The sequence below is a fragment of the Manis javanica genome, chromosome 5, assembly GCF_040802235.1.
Source record: "Manis javanica isolate MJ-LG chromosome 5, MJ_LKY, whole genome shotgun sequence".
Lineage (NCBI taxonomy): Eukaryota > Metazoa > Chordata > Mammalia > Pholidota > Manidae > Manis > Manis javanica.
The window spans coordinates 82,740,683-82,747,271 of NC_133160.1; the positions used below are offsets into that span (position 1 = coordinate 82,740,683).

Genomic DNA, 6,589 nt, shown 5'->3' on the forward strand with positions numbered 1-6,589 from the left:
GGGGGTTTCCAGTGGTTTTATAAATACTATAAAGTAGTCCACATGTGCATCCTGTGTGTGTGTGTGTGTGCATGTGTGTGTGTGTGTGTGTGTAACCTGCAACAACTCTCTGGGGGTTTCCAGTGGTTTTATAAATACTATAAAGTAGTCCACATTTGCATCTTTATCAATCCATGTTCCAGGTAGGAAAGCAGAAATTATTTAGAGTTCTAAATGGATAGCGTTTGCTATGCAGAAATGTTTACATGGATGTTTAAGGCTAGAAAAGCAAAAAGAGAATGGTGAGATTAAATGAGAAATGCGTAACTGCAGAAAGTGGCTGTCAGTCCTGGAGCTGGCAGAACAGAGAGTGGGAGTGGTACTACCAGGGCCTGAGAGGAAACTCACTGCTGGGGATGCCACACAAGTGTGTAGAAAGGGACGGGAGCCCCAGGGAGGGGCTGCAGCAGCTGGCTCTGGGACTTTGTAAAGACCACAGACAGAGTAAGACAGAAGGACAATAGCTTTCCTGCGCTTTGCCTTCCAATTCCTGCTTGTGCCTCCTCTTGGCAGCATCTTACAGGAAGCCATTTGACAAGGAAGGCTAGGAAATGTTTGCAGACTCCCAAGCCAACCATCACCACAGAGCAGTTTAGGTGAGTATGGGACTCAAAGACAGCAGACTGATAACCTGCACTACACTTTACCACGAAAAATATGTTCCTCCTTCAGATAGTAAACTGCACAGAGAAAAACTGACTTGGTTTTGGTCTTTGGTAGACTTGAAAGACTCTAAAGTCTATGACAGTGACTGCCATATAAAATACTCAATATATACCAATCAATATTTGAGTGCACAAATACCTAGTCCTTCATTGAAAAATAGTTCACATCAGTAGTCAAGTTACATGATTAGCAGGTGATGCAACAGACTTTTAAAGAAACATATTTTATATCATATGTATAAATTAGCATTGTCCTTAATTATAGGCTCCTTGGATATTAATATGCCTTTTCAAATAGTGCTGTTACTCAAGGGATTTTTACAACTCTTTCCTATTTACCTTTCAGAGCTAATTCTTGAGAAATACATGATAATTAGTAGAATCTAGTTCTGCCCACTTTGGCCTAGCCCGACTCACCTGGTTTTGATCTGGAGAGTTTAATAGTATTTTCAAAAATTAATCCATTCTCAAAGAATAAAAACCTGTACTAATGATGGTAAGTACTTGCCACAATTTCTAATTAAACTTGAGGCAACATTATTTCATTAATCTACTTCTGCCACTTTGAATTTGGAATAAGATGACAAATACGGTGGAAAAATACTGGTAAGAACAAGACTCTGGTCTTTGCTGCCTTCCTATGAAGAGAGGAGGATCACCCGGGTACTTTGAATAGGCTGTTTCCACATCCAAGGGTTATTTCCCGCTAAGACAAAAGTACAAGCACAAAAAAGGGGTCCCCTACCCTCTGACTTCTAGGGCATGAACCAGACACATTTTACTATCACCCGTCCACTTCCCTAAAGGGAAGAAGCCATAAAATGCATTACGGTTAAAAGTAGGAAACTTCCCAAGGTTCAGTTAAGTGCAGCGGTTGATCCCTGCCTGAAGGGAAGAGTAGGTAATAGTGAAAACCCTAATGAACACTTCCACGGCGCTGTGTGCCAAACTGCTTATGCTCAGTCTTAACAACTCTGTGAGGTAGGCACTCGTGTTGTGCCCATTTTAGAAATGAGAAAAGAGGCTCACGGAGGTGATTATTTAGCCAAGGCCACTCAGGTAGTAAAAGGCAGTCCAGGGGTCAAGCTGACAATCAGGCTCGAATTTGCGGTTTAGTAAAAAAAAAAAAAAAAGAAAAAAAATGGTGTTTGGCAATTTTTGAAACTTCAGGACTGGCAACTGGGGAATTAATAGAAAAGGGAATCAACAAAGTCCACACCTCGGAGACACCGCAGGAGCCTGATTTCTTCAGAACGAGAGCGAGAGCCAGACGCCAGGCGCCGGGTGGGCCCCGCACGGCCACGGCGGAGGGGTTCCCGACACTCTCCGCGGCCCGGCGCCGCAGCCTCCCTCCTTGGGCCCCTTCCAGGCGGTGTCAGATCGCGAGCGTCCAGGAGGGGGCGGGACTTCCGGGCGCTGTCGAGCCAATTATTGCCGCGCCGAAATAACTATTGAAGAAAGGATTAAGGATAGAGGCAACCTCAAGTTCCTGACGGATCTTGTGTTCCACACCTGGGAAGGAAAACTGCGCTGGGGTCATCTGTTCACTGCCAAGTTTTCGGGGTAGTGGAAACCAGTTGGGACATGGACAGCCGCTTGCAGGAGTGAAGCTACGGCGACATCTGGCGCTGCAGGTCTGCGACCCAGCGAGAGATCGCGAACGCGCGTGCGCGCCCGCCCTCTTCCCTCCGATTGCCCTTCTCTTTTCCCTCCCTCCCTTCCTGCCTGCCGTTCCTACGGCAGTCGTCTGCCCTGGACCTACCCACACATATCGCTAAAAATTCCTTAGTGTCCCGAGTTTTTTCCATTTCGTGCCGCGGTTATTGAGGTAGCGCTAAGCCGAGCGCCTCCACTGGTCTTCAGCACCCTTTCTGGAATACCCGCCAGTGCCTAGCACCATGCTCAGTGATGGGGATGCAGAGAGGAGGTCTTTGGGAATAAGGTACCTCAGTTCACGCAGGCAAAAGTGACTTCTTGTCCTCTAAACCTCGCTTCACTGTTTAAAAGGTCTTCTGTGCCTTGCCTTGCCTTGTTGTCAGCGCTCATTTCTGGAGTTTGTGGCTTTGTTGCGAAAAGGTTTACAGTATTTTCTTTGGGATCGTGCCTCAAGACTGCATTGGGAGTAGCTTGAGTATAAATTTTAGATGCTTCATCTTGTGTGTTACAGTCCACTTGCTATGTATAGTATTCTCGTCATCACCTAAAGCTAATATTTGACTTCTTGGTATCAGTCACCTCAAACCTCTGAGAAAGGCAGTATTATTTACACTTACCGGAGAATGAAACAGAGGTTCTAGAGGTTAAGTAAATTTTTCCCCAAGTCACTTACCCCAGCGCCAGAAAATTGAACCCAGGTTTGTCTCACTAAAGCTTGTCTGCTTCATGTGTATGAATGAAAACATTTTCAGATCAGTAGAGTCACATGCGAATTTGCGGATACCTTCAAGTCAGAGGCTGTATTTTCCATTCTACCATTAAGATCAGTTAAAGTGATGGAGGTAATGTTACTGCTATTTTTCCCATAATAAATCTTGTTGTAAATAAAAATCTGAAATGTATCCTCTTTTATGACTTGATGAAAAGTTCTATGTTGTAGTGTTAAAAATGTGGGAATTTGGAATCATCTGTTTTGTCCCTTTGGCATTCTGATCTTACGCAAATCAAGAATCTTTTCCAAGCCTTTTTGCTCACTCACTTTACTATATTACCTTCAAAAATGTTCATTTTTTTTACCATCAAGTAAATACTCTTAAGTTTTGAATTCAAACCTCTATTTGACTCAACATAACTTATAAACAATTATTTGTTGAGTGTCTTACTATGTGCTAGGGGCTCTGATAGGCATTGGCAATTCAACTATGAATAATAGGTAGTCCCTACCCTCAAAAACCATAGAAAGTACATAAAATTTAATAATGGCTGTCATTTTAAAGTCCCTTGTATGTGTCAAGACTCTGGTAAGCTTTTTATGTTCTGTCTTCACTTGTGTAAGTCAGATGCTATCTGCATTTTATAGATGAAGAAAATAGAGCTCCAAGAATTTAGCTAACATTATGAAGGCCACAAAGCTGGTAAGTTTGCATGCTGCAGTTTTAGGTCTGTGTTCTTTCCAGTATACCTCGCTGCCTACTGGTCTTCTAATTGGATAAGTAAGGATGTCTGAAATCAGTGACAGGCTTCCACTTTACCAACTAAGGTTTTCTTTCTCTTACTTTTTCCCATATGAATGAGACAAACTGGTTCATTTCCCTCCAGAATGTGGTTTGTGCAATATATACTTCATGATTTTTTAAAAAAATTGTCTTCCTTCCTTTCTGATTTCTGTTTATCCTGTATGGCACAACTCAGGTTAAAACTTAGTGATGAAACCTATTCTGATCTCCCTGGCCTAGGTACTTCTTCCTCTGAGCTTTGATTGTCCTTGCAATCTGCAACTTATTGTCATACCAGATATAAGCATTCTGAGTGCATTATTTGCATTTAATTCCTGTTGGGTTAATCTTCTACCCTAATTTTGTTTTTTCCTAAAGTAAGCTTTAAATAAACATTTATTGATCGATGAACTACCAGACTAGAACACAACTCAGTCAGTGTGTATAATTTGGTTGATTTGCCTTTATGTGGCGGATGATTGTATTTTGCAGAATAATTCCTGTTGGGTCAATCTTCGACCCTAACTTTGTAGAACTGTCAACTAGAATTTGCATTACCATTTTTTAGGTATTAGTAAAGTTCAAATTGTGTGTATAATAACTGTATAAAGACTTGGCTTGATAAAACTGGATAGATACTTATTAAAGCATGGGAGAAGGTATAAGGCACAGGCTGATGGACATGGTGTTTGACATAGTGCCTGCCACATTATAAATGCTACACAGTAGCTGCTTTTTTTTTTGTTACTGCTACTACTAAATTGTTTTATTATTTACTTTAAAACTAGAGGATTGACTAGTGTCTTAATTTCAAATATAACTGAAACTGTAAGATGTTTTTCAGCTGCCAAAATCATTATTAACATGGTTTTGTTCTAAGGTATTTACCACTTTTCCTGCAAGGTAATTAATCCATTTGCCTGCTGAGGTAAAACTGGAAAGCTGGAAAGGCTGTCCCATTGCATTGTTACTTAAGTTTTGGTTTTTGCTTTTTCTCCATTGGGAGCTGAAAGTGCTGACAGCATTGGTGCTGTGTTAAACAGTAAAGATGAGCAGAGAGAAATTGGTGAAACGTACAGGTCTGTTGAACAGGTTTTTTTAGTGACAGGACAATATTGTGAAATGATTGTTGTTTTAATATATAATCCTATGTATGAAGTATGTTGTTGTAACAAGCATCAAAATAAAGATCTCAGAAACACTGGTTCTTACTGTTCATCAATCAGAAAATACTTATTTCCTGAATAGTAAGTTCTCATTTATAAAGTAGTTAGGAAATGAAAAATTAGAGTAAGAATTCACTTATATACCACAAATAATTATATTTTAAAATTTCTTATAAAACACATTTTACCCTAAAAATTGTATTCATAATTAGTTCATAAAGCATTTCATAGTTTTTCAGTATTCTAGTAATCAATTTGATTATCAGTTTTGCTTAAGACTGATTAGAATGATAGATAATATAGGAGTTTCTTTTTGCCATATAGCCATTATGAAAGCTTATTTTCTCATTTGGTTGCTTACTAATAAAAATAAAATGCAGAATTATCAATCAGGTTTTTTGATATTAAGATTTGTAAACTGAGTGAATAGATGCTGTTTAATCAAGAAACAAGTGCCTTGTTCTGTTTTTATAACCTGTTATTTAATATTGTTAATAGATGAATGTCTATATCTTATATAAATATTTCAGTGTGATAGTTTAGCTTTAATTTTCAGGGCTTCCTATGATACTTCTGCTCCAAATGCAAAAATGCAAGTATCAGGTTGAAGAAGAGACAGAAGAAGACAAAGTGGGAGAATATAATGCAAGTAGAGAGTGAGGCGATTTTATGGTCATGAAAAATAAGTCCTTACAATAATAGATTCTTATGCAGGAAAAAAATTTAATGGAAAGCTGAATTTTAAAATGTCTAAAATAATTGTCAGTAGCATATGTATAATTTTCATGTAAGAGGTGTGTGGATTAAATTAGGCAACATATAAAAAGCACTTAACATAATGCCTACTCAGCAGTGGGCAATAATATTCTTAAATAAAAGTAATGAGGAGTTAGGTGTATCAGACAGTGGATAATTGGATTAACTTTCAAGAGGCTACAATACTATCTTTTTTGAGTTGTGTTATTCACATAGGGTAATTCAATTAAACTATTTTAAGAATTCATGGGCCAGACAACTGTAGAACCATTCTGAAAGAGGCCCAAGGAAGAAACCCAACTTCTAAACTTGTAACTGTAGTATTTAGTTGAAAAGAAAGTACTGTGGACAAAAAAACTAATCTCCATATTTTCAAATTAATTACTGTACAACTGTAGTTAATAGAGAAGAAAATACATAGTTCCAGTAATCTCTAGGAAGTTCAATGATGTAATTACCTAATCCAATGAACACTGTTTTGTGTAGTGCATTTTGATATATGCTAATATGTAACTTAAATATTTATGATTATTTTAGGTCAAACCATGTACAGTTCCTGATACTTTAACATTTTTGACCTATAAAGATGAACAGTTTCATGATTTGATCTGACAGAAGTAAAATTTTCCCCTTGATGGTCATAGCTTTTATGATTTGAGCTAAGTTCGAATATTTATGGTACTCGATATATGAGATAATTCGCAACATCTCAGTCAACAAAATTAGTAGTTATAGGCATTATTAATGAGAATGAAATGGAAATTTTTATTTTAGATATAAGTAGATCAAATGATGAGAAAGCAAAGACTTC

At 38.3% G+C, this 6,589-nt stretch overlaps 1 long non-coding RNA gene across 1 annotated transcript; it reads left to right on the top strand.

Moving 5' to 3' along the window:
• Positions 1 to 4,854: 4,854 nt before the first annotated feature.
• Positions 4,855 to 6,125, top strand: LOC118967425 (uncharacterized). The gene is made up of 2 exons (XR_005054445.2): positions 4,855 to 4,935; positions 5,579 to 6,125. It is a non-coding gene; the product is annotated as an uncharacterized lncRNA (long non-coding RNA).
• Positions 6,126 to 6,589: the final 464 nt, after the last annotated feature.